Consider the following 23,775-nt stretch of genomic DNA (forward strand, 5'->3'; position numbering starts at 1 on the left):
TGAACTCTTGGCATGAAACCCAGATTTTTCCTGACTTTGTTTAACGGGACCTCGGCTTAGCCCTGGACGGTACCCAGTGTGTTTTCGAGAAACGGGAGCAGTGGTTAAGCTCCCAGCCTGTTTTGTTTGTCTTTGACTTAGATCTGGCATGAATGCCGAGATCATTTGCATGTATATAGAGCTTGCTTTGAGAATGTGACTTGCCATGTGATTGTAGGTCCTTGATATTTGCCTTGAGTCTGCACCTGAAGAACTAGGTGAGTGGTATTATTGATAAAGCTATGTTATACTCGTTTTGATAAATCTTGCTTGCTTGTTTTGACGAAAGTATTTGATAACATGAATAAATAGCTCTTGTTTGATGAGTCAAGTATACTCCTTGTTTTGATGCCATCTTTGGAAAGGATACGGTCCTTGTTAAATCGGGCTACGGGCCTAAGTAACACAAGTCCCTTGTGCTGGAGGACTCTAAACTTTCGCAGTACTATGAGTAAAGGATACGGTCCTTGTTAAATCGGGCTATGGGCCTAAGTAACACAAGTCCCTTGTACTGGAGGACTCTAAACTTTCGCGGTACCAAGTGCACAAGTCCCTTGTATTGGAGGACTCTAAACTTTCGCAGTACTTTTGACCAAACGATTACGGATCGTACAGCTTTTGTTATTTGACTGATGAATACGGTTCATCCCTTGTCTCGCCGATGTTACGATATTTGATGATGAATACGGTTCATCTCTTGTCTCGCCGATGTTACGATATTTGATGATGAATACGGTTCATCCCTTGTCTCGCCGATGTTACGATATTTGATGATGAATACGGTTCATCCCTTGTCTCGCCGATGTTACGATATTTGATGATGAATACGGTTCATCCCTTGTCTCGCCGATGTTACGATATTTGACGATGAATACGGTTCATCACTTGCCTTGCTAAAGTTTTGGTGTGTTTCGTTTTGAAGGACCACGGCTTTATTCATGTAAAACCTTTATTTTTAGTACCATTCACTGAGTTTTGTACTCACCCCTCTATATATATGTAGGTGATGAGCAGGACGGCGGCGACGCCTAGTTCGTTGGGATACTTGTTTTGGATTCGTGTATCTGTCGGCCTTACTTTGTATTTACGTCGGCGATGCTCTGTTTTGCACGTCGGCAGATCTTGAAAATCATGCTTCTTGAATTGTATTAATTGTATTTTGTATATGTCGGCTCGAGAAGCCTTTTGATCAAGATGTGATATGGAATTTTACTTGTTGTATTCAAGTTGTAAGTTAATTGAAAATGTTTGGCACTGCTTTAATCTACGCACAGCTCTTATGGACCGCTTGTAATTGATTTATCGCTTCCGCATTTGTGAGCCCCCTATATTCGTACTCTGATTGTGTTAAGTTTTGAAAAGTTGGCCTTCGGTAATTACGGATTACTGGCCATCACGGCACCAAACTACTAGGGGCGGTTTGGGGTCGTGACACGCTTTGTCAGAGACTTGTCTTGTCTATCAATCACCTTTTTGGGGCTGAACCAACCCGATAACGCCACGTGTCCGAGCTGATTGTTAAGGCAGCCGGCAGACCCTAAAACAAATCATTTTCCTTGTCTCAAATCTTTGTTTTAGAGAGAGAAGCTCTAGAGAGGAGGAAGAAGAGTTCTTGAGTGAGAATAGTCTTCCAAGCTTGATCTTTGTGGCTTGAACCGTTAGATCCGAGTTTTGAGGTTAGAATCTTGATCTCCTTTGGTTGTTCTTGCTGAATATCTAGCTGCATTGCATGATCGGATCTGTTTTGCATGTCATGCATCGTTTTGAAGTTGGTTTTGGAAAGAGAAAATGGTTTTCCATGTGTTCTTGAAAAGGGTCTCACTTCGATCGAAAAGTTTAGAACGAAGACCATGTTTTGTGTTTGTTCTTGCATGACTTTCTTGAACGGGTACCCAGGTCCCTATTTTGAACTCTTGGCATGAAAACTCAGATCTTTATAACAAGTTGTGAACTTGCATCCATCTTTCAAATGATCATGTTCTTCATATTCTTCAAAGGAAACCCAGGTTTTTCCTGACTTTGTTTAACGGGACCTCGGCTTAGTCCTGGTCAGTACCCGGTGTGTTTTTATGAGCGGGAGCAGTGATTAAACTCCCAGCTTGTTTTGCTTTGTCTTTGACTTGGATCTGGCAAGAATGCCGAGATCATTTGCATGTATTTGGAGCTTGCTTTGAGAATGTGACTTGCCATGTGATTGTAGGTCCTTGATATTTGCTTGAGTCTACACCTGAAGAACTAGGTGAGTGGTATTATTGATAAAGCTATGTTATACTTGTTTTGATAAATCTTGCTTGCTTGTTTTGACAAAAGTATTTGATAGCATGAATAAATAGCTCTTGTTTGATGTGCCAAGTATACTCCTTGTTGATGCCATCTTTGAAAAGGATACGGTCCTTGTTAAATCGGGCTACGGGCCTAAGTAACACAAGTCCCTTGTGCTGGAGGACTCTAAACTTTCGCAGTACTAAGTATAAAAGGATATGGTCCTTGTTAAATCGGGCTACGGGCCTAAGTAACACAAGTCCCTTGTGCTGGAGGACTCTAAACTTTCGCGGTACCAAGTGCACAAGTCCCTTGTATTGGAGGACTCTAAACTTTCGCAATACTTTTGACTAAACGATTACGGATCGTACAGCTTTGATACTTGAATGATGAATACGGTTCATCCCTTGCCTCGCCGATGTTATGATACTTGAATGATGAATACGGTTCATCCCTTGCCTCGCCGATGTTATGATACTTGAATGATGAATACGGTTCATCCCTTGCCTCGCCGATGTTATGATACTTGAATGATGAATACGGTTCATCCCTTGCCTCGCCGATGTTATGATACTTGAATGATGAATACGGTTCATCCCTTGTCTCGCCGATGTTATGATACTTGAATGATGAATACGGTTCATCCCTTGTCTCGCCGATGTTATGATACTTGATTGATGAATACGGTTCATCCCTTGCCTTGCAAAGTTTGATGTGTTTCGTTTTGAAGGACTCTGGCCTTATTCATGCAAACCTTTATTTTTAGTACCATTCACTGAGTTTTGTACTCACCCCTCTATATATATGTAGGTGATGAGCAGGACGGCGGCGACGCCTAGATCGTTTTGGATGCTTGTTTTGAATTCATGCTTATGTCGGCTTCACTTTGTATTTACGTCGGCAATGCCTGCTTTGCATGTCGGCAAATCTTGAAAATCATGCTTCTTGACTTGTATTAGCTGTATTTTGTATATGTCGGCTCGAGAAGCCTTTTGATCAAGATGTAACATGTAATTTTACCTTGTTGTATTTAAGTTGTAAAGTTAATTGGAATGTTTGACACTGCCTTAATCTACGCACAGCTCTTATGGACCACTTGTATTTGATTTATCGCTTCCGCATTTGTGAGCCCCCTATATCCATACTCTGATTGTGTTAAGTTTTGTAAGTTGGCCTTCGGTAATTACGGATTACTGGCCATCACGGCACCAAACTACTAGGGGCAGTTTGGGGTCGTGACAGAATGGTATCAGAGCACAAGTTCCTCGGTATACGCTATTCACACACTTTGAGTCCTGAAGAGCATAGGATCTCCCTTAGAGAGATGTTAGGGTTGCATCATGGTGTTTGCTATTCAAACAAGGTGTGCATTGTTCTGATATGCTTATTTGCTATTTGCCTATGTGGTTATTTGCTTAATTGTTTTAAAATCATACTTTGCACACTCATAGCATCATGAGGAGAGGTAGACCACCACTTGGCCGAGATCAGCCCGAAGATAGAATGGACAGATTGGAAAGATTAGTTGAAGGTTTGGCCCGCGAGTTGAGGCAAACCAGACAGCAGTTCGCTAGTGCTACGTCGACTCAGGCCGAGCAGACCAACGGCCGAAATGTAGCTCCACCTCCACCTCCTCCAGTGCCGCAGGTTCCCCCGCAACCAGCCTTGTATGGGGATGGGACGATAGCTTTGATTAGGGAGTTCAAGAAGATGAGACCACCGAGATTCTCCGGGGGTATAGAGCCGATGAAGGCTGAGGCATGGGTTTTGGAGATAGAAAAGTTGTTCGAGATCTTCCCTAGCACCGACGCTCAGAAAGTGACGATTGGCAGCATTCACATTAGATGATGACGCCCGCAGGTGGTGGATGATGGTTAGAGGGAGCAATCCAGATTTGACCTGGACCCGATTCTTAGAGTTGTTTTACAAGAAACATTTTCCCCTAAGTGTTCGAAACCGCAAGGCTACCGAATTTCATACTCTGACGCAAGGCAACAGAACAGTGGCGGAATATGACCGCGCTTTTACTGAATTGGTAAGGTTTGTACCTCACATGACCAACGATGAATATATGAAGGCCAGGAAGTTCGAGTGTGGGCTTCGTGGACCGATTCAAGACCGGGTCAACTTGCTTGATATGCCAACTTATGCTGAAGTATTGGACAAAGCCATTCAGGCCGAAGCTAATTTGAACCGATACCAGAGCTCGGGAGAAAACCAGCGAAAAAGGCAGAACTATGACAATCGCCGAGGACAGCTGGGCACCAAGAAGAGAACAAACATGGGCAGTACTAGTAACCTAAGGCAGGAAGGGAGTACTAAACCGATGTGTTCGGATTGTGGGAAACAGCATTTCGGGATCTGTCGACGAACGTCTGGAGCCTGTTATGAATGTGGCGAGGTGGGCCATTATGTGAGGGATTGCCCCAAGACAAAGGCTGATAACAACAAGAAAGGAGAGAATACCTCGGGTTCCGTTCAGAAGGGAAATGTTGGAAAAGGACAGATGAGACAGGGCAGAGTGTTTGCACTGGTACCAGGAGACACTCAGAATGCTGAGGCAGTGGTGTCAGGTATGTTACTAATTTGCTCCCAAGATGCCTATGTGTTGATTGACTCGGGTTCTACTCATTCGTTTATATCTACTAAGTTTGCCGAGAAAATTAATAGAGAACTAGAGCCCCTTGATTATGTGTTGTCTGTATCTACTCCATCTGGGAGATCTATGTTTGTTGCATCCATTTACAGAGCATGTGTTGTTGTGATTGAGAATGTTGAATTGCTAGTAGATCTAATGCCTCTAGACCTAGCTCATTTTGATATTATACTGGGAATGGACTGGTTAGTTGCAAACAATGCATCTATTAATTGTGTTTCGAAAAGTGTCACACTGAGACCCCCAAACCTAGCCGAGGTTATTTTCCAGGGTGAAGGGATAGTGCCCCCACCATACTTGATTTCGTCCATTAAGGCCTGTAAGTTGATTCAAAAAGGGTGTCGAGGCTACTTGTGTAGTGTACTGAGTGATCCGAATGGAAATGTTAGTTTAGCCGACATCCCAGTTGCTAACGATTTCCCCGACATCTTTCCAGACGAATTGCCTGGCCACTTGACCGATAGAGAAATAGAGTTTACTGTCGATATTATATCGGGAACGCAGCCGATCTCCAAACCACCTTATAGGATGGCCCCCGCTGAACTTAGAGAATTGAAACTGCAATTACAAGAGTTATTAGATAAGGGATTTATTAGGCCGAGCACTTCACCATGGGGAGCACCTGTTTTATTTGTTAAGAAGAAGGATGGCACACTCCGTCTTTGTATTGACTATAGAGAACTCAATAAAGTCACCATTAAGAACAAGTACCCGTTACCTAGAATTGATGATTTGCTTGATCAGTTACAAGGAGCACGAGTCTTTTCCAAGATCGACCTTAGGTCTGGTTACCATCAGCTTAAGGTTAAGGCCGAAGATGTTGAGAAAACTGCCTTTCGAACAAGATATGGCCACTACGAGTTTTTAGTAATGCCTTTTGGAGTAACCAATGCCCCTGCTGCATTTATGGATTTAATGAACAGAATCTTCAAACCATATTTAGATGAATTTGTAGTTGTCTTCATTGATGATATATTGATCTATTCCAAGAGTGATGTTGAACATGAAAACCATTTGAGACTTGCCTTACAGATTTTGAGAGAACGGAAATTGTATGCGAAGTTTAACAAGTGTGAGTTTTGGCTTTCTACCATCTCATTTTTGGGTCATATGATTAATGAAGAGGGTATTTCAGTAGATCCTAGCAAAGTTGAAGCCGTAGTAAATTGGCCGAGGCCGACTAATGTGTCCGAGATTCGTAGTTTTCTGGGTTTGGCAGGTTATTACAGAAAGTTTGTGAAAGATTTCTCAAGGATTGCAATCCCATTAACGCAACTGACGAAGAAGGGAACACTGTATGAATGGACTAAAGATCGGGAGTCAGCCTTCCAGGAACTGAAGACGAGGTTAATTACAGCACCAGTACTTGTACTACCATCAGGTAACGAAGAATTCCATGTTTATAGTGATGCATCGCATAAGGGTTTGGGTTGTGTACTAATGCAAAAAGGTAAAGTTATAGCTTATGCATCTCGTCAGTTGAAACCTCATGAGAAAAACTATCCTACCCATGACTTAGAACTGGCGGCCGTGGTATTTGCTTTAAAGATTTGGCGTCACTATTTGTATGGAGCTACTTGTCGGGTTTTTACAGATCATAAGAGCTTAAAGTATCTATTCACTTAGAAGGAATTGAATTTGAGACAGAGACGGTGGCTTGAGTTGTTGAAAGACTATGATATGCAAATTCAATATCACCCCGGGAAAGCTAACAGTGTAGCCGACGCTTTGAGCAGGAAGTCAGATGGAAATTTGGCGTGTTTAACCGTGATGTCAGCGGAGCCGACTATTGTTGACGAGGTAAAGACAAGTCAGAGGAAAGATAACTTCCTCAAGAAAATAGCCGAGGAGATTGACACAAGGCCGAGACCAGGGTATACCATCGAAAACCAAGTACTCAAGTTTGAAGGAAGGTTATGTGTGGCCGACATCCCAGAGCTGAAGAAAAAGATTTTGCAGGAAGCTCATGGTTCTAAGTTTGCTGTCCATCCAGGGAACACCAAAATGTATCAAGATGTGAAGCAGACCTTCTGGTGGCCAAATATGAAGAGGGAAATAGCCGAATTCGTGTCCCAGTGTTTACATTGCCAGCAAGTGAAAGCAGAACATCAAAGACCAGCAGGACTTCTTCAACCTTTGCCGATTCCTGAGTGGAAATGGGAGCACATCTCCATGGATTTTGTGACTGGTTTGCCGAAAACACCTAAGGGTATGGATTCAATTTGGGTTGTTGTGGATAGGTTAACTAAGTCAGCACACTTTCTACCCGTTAAGACTACCTTCAACGCCAACCAACTTGCTTTGCTATATGTGAACGAGATTGTCAGACTTCATGGAGTGCCGATGTCAATTGTTTCAGACCGAGATCCTAAATTTGTTTCTAGATTTTGGCAGAGTCTTCAGAGAGCTTTTGGAGCCGAGCTGAGATTTAGTATGGCCTTTCATCCCCAGACAGATGGGCAGACAGAGAGAACCATTCAGACGCTTGAAGATATGCTTAGACTTTGTGTGTTGGACTTCCAAGGAAGTTGGGGTACACATTTGCCCTTAGTAGAATTCGCTTACAATAACAGTTATCAAGCTAGCATTGGCATGGCGCCGTATGAAGCCTTGTATGGAAGAAAATGTAGGTCGCCGATATGTTGGACCGAAGTCGGGGACAGAACTTTGCTTGGTCCCGAATTGATTCAAGTGACAACAGAAAAGATTAAACTTATCCAACAGAGGATTAGAACTGCCCAGAGCCGACAAAAGAGCTACGCCGATCAGAGAAGGAATGAGATAGAGTTCGAAGTGGGGAATCATGTATTCCTGAAAGTCTCACCAATGAAAGGAGTTTCCAGATTTGGAAAGAAAGGTAAGTTAGCACCCCGCTATATTGGGCCATTTGAAATTCTTGAGAGAATTAATTCCGTTGCCTACAGACTTGCTTTGCCGCCAGATTTGAGCCAAGTCCACAATGTGTTTCATGTTTCGATGTTGAGGAAGTACATCCGAGATCCACTGCATATAATTGATCATCCCGAGATCACAGTTAATGAAGATTTGGGCTACGAGGAGAAGCCAATGAAGATTGTTGACAGACAAGTGAGACAATTGAGGAACAGATCGATACCGATGGTAAAGGTCGAGTGGAAGGAGCATTATGGCACAGAAGCCACGTGGGAAAAGGAAGAGGATATGAGAATCCGTTATCCGGAGTTGTTTTCTGAGCAAGGTAATCTAAGTTTGGGGACCAAACTTCCTTAAGGGGGGTAGGATGTAACAACCCTCACCTTACTCTTGTCATACTTGCATACATTCTTGCATGGTCTTGCTTGTTATGATAATTTGAAAGTTTTGTCTTGCCTTGATTTGCTTAAAGTTGCTTGCATGAGTTTGTTCTTTGCTTAGTGTGTGTGGTCGAGGTCATCTTGAGCTTAGTCCGCCTTTGAACCCTTTGTACTTAGAACTATCTTGAGATCTTGATCAACCCCATCTTCACCTCGGGCACTCATTGCCGAGATGTTTTGCACTTGAACCTTGTCCGCAGGCAGGTATGGCCTAGGCCGAGATGTGGCACACCCCGGCCAAGGTGTGGCACAGCTTAGTCAAGTGTCGTCCTCCCTAGCCGATGTTCTGTTATCCTGTTGCTGGATCCTTGTTTTGAGCCGATGTCATCTTGTTGCCGATGTGTCTTACCCGAACTTGCTGCATACGCTTTGTCAGAGACTTGTCTTGTCTATCAATCACCTTTTTGGGGCTGAACCAACCCGATAACGCCACGTGTCCGAGCTGATTGTTAAGGCAGCCGGCAGACCCTAAAACAAATCATTTTCCTTGTCTCAAATCTTTGTTTTAGAGAGAGAAGCTCTAGAGAGGAGGAAGAAGAGTTCTTGAGTGAGAATAGTCTTCCAAGCTTGATCTTTGTGGCTTGAACCGTTAGATCCGAGTTTTGAGGTTAGAATCTTGATCTCCTTTGGTTGTTCTTGCTGAATATCTAGCTGCATTGCATGATCGGATCTGTTTTGCATGTCATGCATCGTTTTGAAGTTGGTTTTGGAAAGAGAAAATGGTTTTCCATGTGTTCTTGAAAAGGGTCTCACTTCGATCGAAAAGTTTAGAACGAAGACCATGTTTTGTGTTTGTTCTTGCATGACTTTCTTGAACGGGTACCCAGGTCCCTATTTTGAACTCTTGGCATGAAAACTCAGATCTTTATAACAAGTTGTGAACTTGCATCCATCTTTCAAATGATCATGTTCTTCATATTCTTCAAAGGAAACCCAGGTTTTTCCTGACTTTGTTTAACGGGACCTCGGCTTAGTCCTGGTCAGTACCCGGTGTGTTTTTATGAGCGGGAGCAGTGATTAAACTCCCAGCTTGTTTTGCTTTGTCTTTGACTTGGATCTGGCAAGAATGCCGAGATCATTTGCATGTATTTGGAGCTTGCTTTGAGAATGTGACTTGCCATGTGATTGTAGGTCCTTGATATTTGCTTGAGTCTACACCTGAAGAACTAGGTGAGTGGTATTATTGATAAAGCTATGTTATACTTGTTTTGATAAATCTTGCTTGCTTGTTTTGACAAAAGTATTTGATAGCATGAATAAATAGCTCTTGTTTGATGTGCCAAGTATACTCCTTGTTGATGCCATCTTTGAAAAGGATACGGTCCTTGTTAAATCGGGCTACGGGCCTAAGTAACACAAGTCCCTTGTGCTGGAGGACTCTAAACTTTCGCAGTACTAAGTATAAAAGGATATGGTCCTTGTTAAATCGGGCTACGGGCCTAAGTAACACAAGTCCCTTGTGCTGGAGGACTCTAAACTTTCGCGGTACCAAGTGCACAAGTCCCTTGTATTGGAGGACTCTAAACTTTCGCAATACTTTTGACTAAACGATTACGGATCGTACAGCTTTGATACTTGAATGATGAATACGGTTCATCCCTTGCCTCGCCGATGTTATGATACTTGAATGATGAATACGGTTCATCCCTTGCCTCGCCGATGTTATGATACTTGAATGATGAATACGGTTCATCCCTTGCCTCGCCGATGTTATGATACTTGAATGATGAATACGGTTCATCCCTTGCCTCACCGATGTTATGATACTTGAATGATGAATACGGTTCATCCCTTGCCTCGCCGATGTTATGATACTTGAATGATGAATACGGTTCATCCCTTGTCTCGCCGATGTTATGATACTTGAATGATGAATACGGTTCATCCCTTGTCTCGCCGATGTTATGATACTTGATTGATGAATACGGTTCATCCCTTGCCTTGCAAAGTTTGATGTGTTTCGTTTTGAAGGACTCTGGCCTTATTCATGCAAACCTTTATTTTTAGTACCATTCACTGAGTTTTGTACTCACCCCTCTATATATATGTAGGTGATGAGCAGGACGGCGGCGACGCCTAGATCGTTTTGGATGCTTGTTTTGAATTCATGCTTATGTCGGCTTCACTTTGTATTTACGTCGGCAATGCCTGCTTTGCATGTCGGCAAATCTTGAAAATCATGCTTCTTGACTTGTATTAGCTGTATTTTGTATATGTCGGCTCGAGAAGCCTTTTGATCAAGATGTAACATGTAATTTTACCTTGTTGTATTTAAGTTGTAAAGTTAATTGGAATGTTTGACACTGCCTTAATCTACGCACAGCTCTTATGGACCACTTGTATTTGATTTATCGCTTCCGCATTTGTGAGCCCCCTATATCCATACTCTGATTGTGTTAAGTTTTGTAAGTTGGCCTTCGGTAATTACGGATTACTGGCCATCACGGCACCAAACTACTAGGGGCAGTTTGGGATCGTGACAAGTAATTTATGAGAGTTCACTAGGAATTTACTAAGATTTTTCTAAGAATTTACTGAGAATTTACTGGTAATTTTCTAAGAATTTAATGGGAATTTACTAAGTAATTTATGGAGAATTTACTGGGAATTTACTGAGTAATTTACTGAGAATTTACTGAGTAATTTACTGTGAATTTACTGAATAATTTACCGAGAATTTATCGAGTAATTTTCTGTGAGTTTACTGAGTAATTTTCTTGGAATTTCCTTTGAATTTACAGAGAATTTACTAGAAATTTTCTAAGTAATTTACTTAGAATTTACTAGAAATTTACTCAGAAATTTACTGATAATTTACTGGGAATTTTTTGAGAATTTACTGGGAATTTACTCAGTATTTTGCTGAGAATTTACTGGTAATTTAATCAGTAATTTATTGGTAATTGAATGAGAATTTACTAAGTAATTCACTCAGAATTTATAGGGAATTTAATAAGTAATTTACTAAGAATTTATTTGGAATTTACATAGTAATTTACTGAGAATTTACTGGGAATTTATTGAGAATTTTCATGGAATTTACTAAGAATTTATTGGTAATTTACTGGGAGTTTACACATTACTTTACAGAGAATTTACTAGGAATCTACTGAGTAATTTACTAGGAATATACTGAGTAATTTATTGAGATTTTTTTGGAAGTTACTGAGTAATTTACGGGGAATTTACTGAGTAATTTACTGAAATTTACTGAGAATTTTCTAGTAATTTGCTGAGTATTTTACTGAGAGCTTCTTAGGAAATTACTGAGAATTTACTGAGAATTTACTCGGAATTTACTTTGTAATTTAACGGGAATTTTCTGGGAATTTAATGAGAATTTACTGGGAATTTACCGAGTAATTTACTAAGAATTTATTGGGAATTTACCGAGAATTTACTGGGAATTTTCTGGTAATTTTCTGAGAATTTACTGGGAATTTACTCAGTAATTTGTGAGAAAATTTACTGAGAATTTAATTAGTAATTTTCTGGGAATTTACTGTGAATTTAATAAGTAATTTACTGAGAATTTACTTGGAATTTTCTGGAAACCTACTGAGAATTTATTGGGAACTTACTGAGTAATTTACTGAGAATTTACTGGGAATTTACTTAGAATTTACTGGAAATTTATTGTGTAATTTGCTAAGAATTTTTCTCAGAATTTACTGGGTAAATTACTAAAATTTACTTGGAATTTTCTGAAAATTTACAGGGAATTTATAAGTAATTTGTTGAGAATTTATTCAGTAATTTACAGAGAATTTACTGACAATTTACTGGGTAATTCACTTACTGAGAATTTGCTGGGAAATTGGGGAGTAATTTTCTTGAAACTTTCTGTGTAATTTACTGAGAATTTACTGGAATTTTCTAAATAATTTATTGAGAATTTTCTGACAATTTACTGAGAATTTACTAGGAATTTACTGCGTAATTTACTGACAATTTACTGAGAATGTACTGGGAATTTACTAAATAATTTACTCCGTAATTTGCTGAGAATTTACTGCGTAGTTTACGGAAAATCTACAGGGAAGTATTTGAGTAATTTACTAGGAAATTACTTAGTAATTTATTGACAATTTACTAGAAATTTACTAAGTAGTTTAATCAGAATTTACTGGGAATTTATTGAGAATTTACTGAGTAATTTACTGAGAATTTACAGGGAATTTATTGAGTAATTTACGGGGAATTTACTTGGAATTTAATAAGAGTTCACCCAGAATTTACTGGGAATTTACTGAGTATTTTCTGAGAATTTACTGGTAATTTTCTGAGAATTTAATAGGAATTTACTGTGTAATTTACGGAGCATTTATTGGGAATTTTCTGAGTAATTTACTGAGAATATACTAAGTAATATACTGCGAATTTACTGAGTAATTTACTGAGAATTTACTGAATAATATACTGTGAATTTACTGGCAATTTCCTCAGAATTTATTGAGTAATTTTCTGGGAGTTTACTGAGTAATTTTCTTGGAATTTACGTAGAATTTACTAAGAATTTACTGGAAATTTTCTGAATAATTTACTGGGAATTTACTTAAAAATTTACTGGAAATTTACTTGGAATTTTTTGAGAATTTAATGGGAATTTACTCAGTATTTTGCTTAGAATTTACTGGTAATTTAATCAATAATTTATTGTGAATTTAATGGGAATTTACTGAGAATTTACTGAGTAATTTACTCGAAATTTACAGGGAATTTAGTAAGTAATTTATTGAGAATTTATTTATAATTTACACAGTAATCTACTGAGTAATTTACTGAGACTTTTTTGGAAGCTACTGAGTAATTTATGGGGAATTTAATGAGTAATTTATTGAGAATTTACTGGAACTTACTGAGAATTTTCTGTTACTTTGTTGAGTGATTTACTGAAAATTTATTAGGAAATTGCTGAGAATTTACGAGAAATTTAATCCGTAATTTATTGAGGGTTCACTGGGAATTTACTGAGTGATTTTATGAGAATTTACTCAAAATTTAATCGAATTTTTTTGAGTAATTTACAGAGAATTTATTGGAAATTTTCTAAGTAATTTATTGAGAATTTACTGGGAGTTCAGTGGGTAATTTAATGAGAATTTACTGAGAATTTAATGAGAATTTATTGGTAATTTACTGGGAATTTATTAAGTAATTTACTGAAAATTTTTTGAGAATTTAATGGGAGTTTACTCACTAATTTGTGAGAAAATTTACTAGGAATTTAATCAGCAACTTACTGGGAATTTACTGAGTAATTTACTGGGAATTTATTGTGAATTTAATAAGTAATTTACTAAGAATTTACTTGGAATTTACTCAGTAATTTACTGAGAATTTTCTGAAAATTTACTGGGAATTTACTTGAAATTTTTTGAGAATTTATAGGGATTTTACTTAGTAATTTGTTGAGAATTTAATTAGTAATTTATTGAGAATTTACGAGGAATTTACTGAGAATTTACTAACAATTTATTGAGTAATTTACCTACTGAGAATTTTTGGGAAATTTTCTGAGTAATTTACTGTGAATTTACTGAAAATTTAATGAGTAATTTACTGGGAATTTACTGAAAATTTTTTGAGTATTTTACTGGGAATTTACTCAGTAATTTACTAAGAATTTATTGTGAATTTTACTCAGAAATTTACTTAGAATTTACTAATAATTTACTTGGAATTTTCTGAGAATTTACAGGGAATTTACTTAGTAATTTGCTGAGAATTTACTAGGAATTTACAGCGTAATTGTGACAACCCTCACCCTGCTCTTGCCATATTTGCGTACATTCTTGCATGGTCTTGCCGCTTATGTTAATTTAAAGGTTTTATCTTGGCTTGATTTGCTTAAGTTGCTTGCATGATTTTGTTCCTTGCTTAGTGTGTGTGTGTAGCCGAGATCATCCTGAGCTTAGTCCGCCTTTGACCCTTTGTACTTAGAACCATCTTGAGATCTTGTTCAACCCCATCTTCACCTCGGGCATTCATTGCCGAGATGTTTTGCACTTGAACCTTGTCCGCAGGCAGGTATGGCCTAGGCCGAGATGTGGCGCACCCCGGCCAAGGTGTGGCACAGCTTAGTCAAGCGTCGTCCTCCCTAGCCGATGTTTTTCCATCCCGTTGTTGGATCCTTGTTTTGAGCCGATGTCATCTTGTTGCCGATGTGTCTTACCCGAGCTTGCTGCATAAGCTTTGTCAGAGGCTTGTCTTGTCCATCAATCACCTTTTTGGAGCTGAACCAACCCGGTAATGCCACGTGTCCGAGCTGTTTGTTAAGGCAGCCGACAGACCTTGAAACAAATCATTTCTTGTCTCAAATCTTTGTTTTAGAGAGAGAAGCTCTAGAGAGGAGGAAGAAGAGTTCTTGAGTGAGAGTAGTCTTCCAAGCTTGATCTTTGTGGCTTGAACCGTTAGATCCGAGTTTTGAGGTTAGAATCTTGATCTCCTTTGGTTGTTCTTGCTGAATATCTAGCTGCATTGCATGATCGGATCTGTTTTGCATGTCATGCATCGTTTTGAAGTTGGTTTTAGAAAGAGAAAATGGTTTTTCATGTGTTCTTGAACAAAGTCCCATTTTGATCGAAGAGTTTGGAACGAAAACCATGTTTTTGTGTTTGTTCTTGCATGACCTTCTTGAATGGGTACTTAGGTCCATATTTTGAACTCTTGGCATGAAAACTCAGATTTTTGTAACAAGTTGTGAACTTGCATCCATCTTTCAAATGATCATGTTCTTCATATTCTTCAAAGGAAAACCCAGGTTTTTCCTGACTTTGTTTAACGGGACCTCGGCCTAGCCCTGGACGGTACCCAGTGTGTTTTCGAGAAACGAGAGCAGTGGTTAAGCTCCCAGCTTGTTTTGTTTTGTCTTTGACTTGGATCTGGCAAGAATGCCGAGATCATTTGCATGTATATAGAGCTTGCTTTGAGATGTGACTTGCCATGTGATTGTAGGTCCTTGATATTTGCTTCGAGTCTACACCTGAAGAACTAGGTGAGTGGTATTATTGATAAAGCTATGTTATACTTGTTTTGATAAATCTTGCTTGCCTTGTTTTGACAAAAGTATTTTGTTAGCATGAATGAATAGCTCTTGTTTTGATGTGTCAAGTATACTCCTTGTTTTGATGCCATCTTTGGAAAGGATACGGTCCTTGTTAAATCGGGCTACGGGCCTAAGTAACACAAGTCCCTCGTGCTGGAGGACTCTAAACTTTCGCAGTACTATGTGTAAAGGATACGGTCCTTGTTAAATCGGGCTACGGGCCTAAGTAACACAAGTCCCTTGTACTGGAGGACTCTAAACTTTCGCGGTACCAAGTGCACAAGTCCCTTGTATTGGAGGACTCTAAACTTTCGCAATACTTTTGACCAAACGATTACGGATCGTACAGCTTTTGATATTTGATGATGAATACGGTTCATCCCTTGCTTCGCCGATGTTATGATACTCGTGATATTTGATGATGAATACGGTTCATCCCTTGCTTCGCCGATGTTATGATACTCGTGATATTTGATGATGAATACGGTTCATCCCTTGCTTCGCCGATGTTATGATACTCGTGATATTTGATGATGAATACGGTTCATCCCTTGCTTCGCCGATGTTATGATACTCGTGATATTTGATGATGAATACGGTTCATCCCTTGCTTTGCCGATGTTATGATACTTGATCGATGAATACGGTTCATCCTTTGTCTTGATAAAGTCTTGATATGTTCTGTTTTGAAAGACTTCGGCTATATTCATGTTAAAACCTTTATTATTAGTATCATTCACTGAGTTTTGTACTCACCCCTCTATATATATGTAGGTGATGAGCAGGACGGCGGCGACGCCTAGTTCGTTGGGATACTTGTTTTGGATTCGTGTATTTGTCGGCCTTACTTTGTATTTACGTCGGCGATGCCCTGTTTTGCATGTCGGCGAATTCTTGAAAATCATGCTTCTTGACTTGTATTAGCTGTATTTTGTATATGTCGGCTCGAGAAGCCTTTTGATCAAGATGTAACATGTATTTTGTACCTTGTTGTAATTAAATTGTGAAGTTAATTGGAGATGTTTGGCACTGCTCTAATCTACGCACAGCTCTTATGGACCGCTTGTAATTGATTTATCGCTTCCGCATTTGTGAGCCCCCTATATTCGTACTCTGATTGTGTTAAGTTTTGAAAGGTTGGCCTTCGGTAATTACGGATTACTGGCCATCACGGCACCAAACTACTAGGGGCGGTTTGGGGTCGTGACAGAGTGGTATCAGAGCACAAGTTCCTCGGTATACGCTGTTCACACACTTGGAGTCCTGAAGAGCATAGGATTTCCCTTAGAAAGATGTTAGAGTTGCATCATGGTATTTGTTATTTGAACGAAATGTGCATTGTCTTGATGCGTTTATTTGTTGCTTGCCTATGTGGTTATTTGCTTAATTGTTTTAAAGTCATACCTTGCATACTCATAGTATCATGAGGAGAGGTAGACCACCACTTGGCCGAGATCAGCCCGAAGATAGAATGGACAGATTGGAAAGATTAGTTGAAGGTTTGGCCCGCGAGTTGAGGCAAACCAGACAGCAGTTCGCTTGTGCTACGTCGACTCAGGCCGAGCAGACCAACGGCCGAAATGTAGCTCCACCTCCACCTCCTCCCGTGCCGCAGATTCCCCCGCAACCAGCCTTGTATGGGGATGGGACGATAGAAAAGTTGGCAGCATTCACATTAGATGATGACGCCCGCAGGTGGTGGATGATGGTTAGAGGGAGCAATCCAGATTTGACCTGGATCCGATTCTTAGAATTGTTTTACAAGAAACATTTTCCCCTAAGTGTTCGAAACCGCAAGGCTACCGAATTTCATACTCTGACGCAAGGCAACAGAACAGTGGCGGGATATGACCGCGCGTTTACTGAACTGGTAAGGTTTGTACCTCACATGACCAACGACGAATATATGAAGGCCAGGAAGTTCGAGTGTGGGCTTCGTGGACCGATTCAAGACAGGGTGAGTTTACTCGATATGCCGACTTATGCCGAAGTATTGGACAAAGCCATTCACGCCGAAGCTAATTTGAACCGATACCAGAGCTCGGGAGAAAACCAGCGAAAAAGACAGAACTACGACAATCGCCGAGGACAGCTGAACACCAAGAAGAGAACGAACATGGACAGTACTGGTAACCTAAGGCAGGAAGGGAGTGTTAAACCGACGTGTTCGGATTGTGGGAAACAGCATTTCGGGATCTGCCGACGAACGTCTGGAGCCTGTTATGAATGTGGCGAGATGGGCCATTATGTGAGGGATTGCCCCAAAACAAAGACTGATAACAACAAGAAAGGAGAAAATACCTCGGGTTCCGTTCAGAAAGGAAATGCTGGGAGAGTACAGATGAGACAGGGCAGAGTGTTTGCATTAGTACCAGGAGACACTCAGAATGCTGAGGCAGTGGTGTCAGGTATTTTACTAATTTGCTCCCAAGATGCTTATGTGTTAATTGATTCGGGTTCTACTCATTCGTTTATATCTACCAAGTTTGCTGAGAAAATTAATAGAGAACTAGAGCCCCTTGATTATGTGTTGTCTGTATCTACTCCATCTGGGAGATCTATGTTTGTTGCATCCATTTACAGAGCATGTGTTGTTGTGATTGAGAATGTTGAATTGCTAGTAGATCTGATGCCTCTAGACCTAGCTCATTTTGATATTATACTGGGAATGGACTGGTTAGTTGCCAACAATGCATCTATTAATTGTGTTTCGAAAGGTGTCACCTTGAGACCCCCAAACCTAACCGAGGTTACTTTCCAGGGTAAAGGGGTAGTGCCCCCACCATACTTGATTTCGTCCATTAAGGCCTGTAAGTTGATTCAGAAAGGGTGTCGAGGTTACTTGTGTAGTATACTGAGTGATCAGAATGGAAATGTTAACTTAGCCGACATCTCGATTGTTAGTGATTTCCCCGACATCTTTCCGGATGAATTGCCCGGCCACTTGACCGATAGAGAAATAGAGTTTACGGTCGATATTATATCGGGAACGCAGCCGATCTCCAAACCACCTTATAGAATGGCCCCCGCTGAACTTAGAGAATTGAAACTGCAATTGCAAGAGTTGTTAGATAAGGGATTTATTAGGCCGAGCACTTCACCATGGGGAGCACCTGTTCTATTTGTTAAAAAGAAGGATGGCACACTCCGTTTGTGTATCGACTATAGAGAACTTAATAAGGTCACCATTAAGAACAAGTACCCGTTACCTAGAATTGATGATCTGCTTGACCAATTACAAGGAGCGCGAGTCTTTTCTAAGATCGACCTTAGGTCTGGTTACCATCAGCTTAAGGTTAAAGCCGAAGATGTCGAGAAGACTGCCTTTCGAACAAGATATGGCCACTACGAGTTTTTAGTAATGCCTTTTGGAGTGACTAATGCCCCTGCTGCATTTATGGATTTGATGAACAGAGTCTTCAAGCCGTATTTAGATGAGTTTGTAGTTGTCTTCATTGATGATATCTTGATCTATTCCAAGAGTAAGACTGAACACGAAAATCACTTGAGACTTGCCTTGCAGATTTTGAGAGAACGGAGATTGTATGCTAAGTTTAACAAGTGTGAGTTTTGGCTTCCTACTATCTCATTCTTAGGTCATGTGATTAGTGAAGAGGGTATCTCAGTTGACCCTAGCAAAATCGAAGCCGTAGTGAATTGGCCGAGACCGACTAATGTGTCCGAGATCCGTAGTTTTCTGGGTTTGGCAGGTTATTACAGAAAGTTTGTGAAAGATTTCTCCAGGATTGCAATTCCATTGACGCAACTGACTCAGAAGGGAACACTGTATGAATGGACTAAAGATCGGGAGTCAGCCTTCCAGGAACTGAAGACGAGGTTAGTTACAGCGCCAGTGCTCGTACTCCCAACAGGTAACGAAGAGTTTCATGTCTATAGTGATGCATCGCATAAGGGTTTGGGTTGTGTATTAATGCAGAAGGGTAAAGTTATAGCTTATGCATCTCGTCAGTTGAAGCCTCATGAGAAAAACTATCCTACCCATGACTTAGAACTGGCGGCCGTGGTATTTGCTCTAAAGATTTGGCGTCACTATTTGTATGGAGCTACTTGTCAGGTTTTCACAGATCATAAGAGCTTAAAATATCTATTCACTCAGAAGGAACTGAATTTGAGGCAGAGAAGGTGGCTTGAGTTGTTAAAAGACTACGATATGCAAATTCAATATCACCCCGGTAAAGCCAACAGTGTAGCCGACGCTTTGAGCAGGAAGTCAGATGGAAATTTGGCGTGTTTAACCGTGATGTCAGCAGAACCGACTATCGTTAATGAAGTAAAGACAAGACAGATGGAGGATAACTTCCTCAAGAAAATTTCCGAGGAGATTGACACGAAGCCGAGACCAGGGTATACCATCGAAAACCAAGTACTCAAGTTTGAAGGAAGGTTATGTGTGGCCGATATTCCAGAGCTGAAGAAAAAGATTTTGCAGGAAGCTCATGGTTCCAAGTTTGCTGTCCACCCAGGGAACACCAAGATGTATCAAGATATGAAACAGACCTTCTGGTGGCCAAATATGAAGAGAGAAATAGCCGAATTTGTGTCCCAGTGTTTACATTGTCAGCAAGTGAAGGCAGAACATCAAAGACCAGCAGGACTTCTTCAACCTTTGCCGATTCCTGAGTGGAAATGGGAGCACATCTCCATGGATTTTGTGATTGGGTTGCCGAGAACACCAAAGAGTATGGATTCAATTTGGGTTGTTGTGGATAGGTTAACTAAGTCAGCACACTTTCTACCCGTTAAGACTACCTTCAACGCCAATCAACTTGCCTTGCTATATGTGAACGAGATTATCAGACTTCATGGAGTGCCGATATCAATTGTTTCAGACCGAGATCCTAAATTTGTTTCTAGATTTTGGCAGAGTCTTCAGAGAGCTTTCGGAGCCGAGCTGAGGTTTAGTACAGCCTTTCATCCCCAGACAGATGGGCAGACAGAGAGGACAATTCAGACACTCGAAGATATGCTGAGACTTTGTGTATTGGATTTCCAAGAAAGTTGGGGAACACATTTGCCTTTAGTGGAATTCGCTTACAATAACAGTTACCAAGCTAGCATTGGCATGGCGCCGTATGAAGCCTTGTATGGAAGAAAATGTAGGTCGCCGATATGTTGGACCGAAGTCGGGGACAGAACTTTGCTTGGTCCCGAATTGATTCAAGTGACAACAGAAAAGATTAAACTTATCCAACAGAGGATTAAAACTGCCCAGAGCCGACAAAAGAGCTACGCCGATCAGAGAAGGAATGAGGTAGAGTTTGAAGTTGGGAATCACGTATTCCTGAAAGTCTCACCAATGAAAGGAGTTTCCAGATTTGGAAAGAAAGGTAAGTTAGCACCCCGCTATATTGGGCCATTTGAAATTCTTGAGAGAATTAATTCCGTTGCCTACAGACTTGCTTTGCCGCCAGATTTGAGCCAAGTCCACAATGTGTTTCATGTTTCGATGTTGAGAAAGTACATCCGAGATCCACTGCATGTAATTGATCATTCCGAGATCACAGTTAATGAAGATTTGGGCTACGAGGAGAAGCCAATGAAGATTGTTGACAGACAAGTGAAGCAATTGAGGAACAGATCGATACCGATGGTAAAGGTCGAATGGAAGGAGCATTATGGCACAGAAGCCACGTGGGAAAAGGAAGAGGACATGAGAGTCCGTTATCCGGAGTTGTTCTGGGAACAAGGTAATCTAAGTTTGGGGACCAAACTTCTTTAAGGGGGGTAGGATGTGACAACCCTCACCCTGCTCTTGCCATATTTGCGTACATTCTTGCATGGTCTTGCCGCTTATGTTAATTTAAAGGTTTTATCTTGGCTTGATTTGCTTAAGTTGCTTGCATGATTTTGTTCCTTGCTTAGTGTGTGTGTGTAGCCGAGATCATCCTGAGCTTAGTCCGCCTTTGACCCTTTGTACTTAGAACCATCTTGAGATCTTGTTCAACCCCATCTTCACCTCGGGCATTCATTGCCGAGATGTTTTGCACTTGAACCTTGTCCGCAGGCAGGTATGGCCTAGGCCGAGATGTGGCGCACCCCGGCCAAGGTGTGGCACAGCTTAGTCAAGCGTCGTCCTCCCTAGCCGATGTTTTTCCATCCCGTTGTTGGATCCTTGTTTTGAGCCGATGTCATCTTGTTGCCGATGTGTCTTACCCGAGCTTGCTGCATAAGCTTTGTCAGAGGCTTGTCTTGTCCATCAATCACCTTTTTGGAGCTGAACCAACCCGGTAATGCCACGTGTCCGAGCTGTTTGTTAAGGCAGCCGACAGACCTTGAAACAAATCATTTCTTGTCTCAAATCTTTGTTTTAGAGAGAGAAGCTCTAGAGAGGAGGAAGAAGAGTTCTTGAGTGAGAGTAGTCTTCCAAGCTTGATCTTTGTGGCTTGAACCGTTAGATCCGAGTTTTGAGGTTAGAATCTTGATCTCCTTTGGTTGTTCTTGCTGAATATCTAGCTGCATTGCATGATCGGATCTGTTTTGCATGTCATGCATCGTTTTGAAGTTGGTTTTAGAAAGAGAAAATGGTTTTTCATGTGTTCTTGAACAAAGTCCCATTTTGATCGAAGAGTTTGGAACGAAAACCATGTTTTTGTGTTTGTTCTTGCATGACCTTCTTGAATGGGTACTTAGGTCCATATTTTGAACTCTTGGCATGAAAACTCAGATTTTTGTAACAAGTTGTGAACTTGCATCCATCTTTCAAATGATCATGTTCTTCATATTCTTCAAAGGAAAACCCAGGTTTTTCCTGACTTTGTTTAACGGGACCTCGGCCTAGCCCTGGACGGTACCCAGTGTGTTTTCGAGAAACGAGAGCAGTGGTTAAGCTCCCAGCTTGTTTTGTTTTGTCTTTGACTTGGATCTGGCAAGAATGCCGAGATCATTTGCATGTATATAGAGCTTGCTTTGAGATGTGACTTGCCATGTGATTGTAGGTCCTTGATATTTGCTTCGAGTCTACACCTGAAGAACTAGGTGAGTGGTATTATTGATAAAGCTATGTTATACTTGTTTTGATAAATCTTGCTTGCCTTGTTTTGACAAAAGTATTTTGTTAGCATGAATGAATAGCTCTTGTTTTGATGTGTCAAGTATACTCCTTGTTTTGATGCCATCTTTGGAAAGGATACGGTCCTTGTTAAATCGGGCTACGGGCCTAAGTAACACAAGTCCCTCGTGCTGGAGGACTCTAAACTTTCGCAGTACTATGTGTAAAGGATACGGTCCTTGTTAAATCGGGCTACGGGCCTAAGTAACACAAGTCCCTTGTACTGGAGGACTCTAAACTTTCGCGGTACCAAGTGCACAAGTCCCTTGTATTGAAGGACTCTAAACTTTCGCAATACTTTTGACCAAACGATTACGGATCGTACAGCTTTTGATATTTGATGATGAATACGGTTCATCCCTTGCTTCGCCGATGTTATGATACTCGTGATATTTGATGATGAATACGGTTCATCCCTTGCTTCGCCGATGTTATGATACTCGTGATATTTGATGATGAATACGGTTCATCCCTTGCTTCGCCGATGTTATGATACTCGTGATATTTGATGATGAATACGGTTCATCCCTTGCTTCGCCGATGTTATGATACTCGTGATATTTGATGATGAATACGGTTCATCCCTTGCTTTGCCGATGTTATGATACTTGATCGATGAATACGGTTCATCCTTTGTCTTGATAAAGTCTTGATATGTTCTGTTTTGAAAGACTTCGGCTATATTCATGTTAAAACCTTTATTATTAGTATCATTCACTGAGTTTTGTACTCACCCCTCTATATATATATAGGTGATGAGCAGGACGGCGGCGACGCCTAGTTCGTTGGGATACTTGTTTTGGATTCGTGTATTTGTCGGCCTTACTTTGTATTTACGTCGGCGATGCCCTGTTTTGCATGTCGGCGAATTCTTGAAAATCATGCTTCTTGACTTGTATTAGCTGTATTTTGTATATGTCGGCTCGAGAAGCCTTTTGATCAAGATGTAACATGTATTTTGTACCTTGTTGTAATTAAATTGTGAAGTTAATTGGAGATGTTTGGCACTGCTCTAATCTACGCACAGCTCTTATGGACCGCTTGTAATTGATTTATTGCTTCCGCATTTGTGAGCCCCCTATATTCGTACTCTGATTGTGTTAAGTTTTGAAAGGTTGGCCTTCGGTAATTACGGATTACTGGCCATCACGGCACCAAACTACTAGGGGCGGTTTGGGGTCGTGACAGTAATTTTTGGAAAATCTACTGGGAATTTACTAAGTAATTTACTGGGAAGTTACAGAGAATTTACTTAGTAATTTAGTTGGAATTTATTGTGTAATTTATTGAGAATTTACAGGGAATTTACACAATAATTTACTTAGAATTTATTGGGAATTTGCAGTGTAATTTACTGAGTAATTTAATG

Source organism: Camellia sinensis, chromosome 7 (assembly GCF_055761805.1).
Source record: "Camellia sinensis isolate YWXY chromosome 7, ASM5576180v1, whole genome shotgun sequence".
In the NCBI taxonomy this organism is placed as follows: Eukaryota; Viridiplantae; Streptophyta; class Magnoliopsida; order Ericales; family Theaceae; genus Camellia; species Camellia sinensis.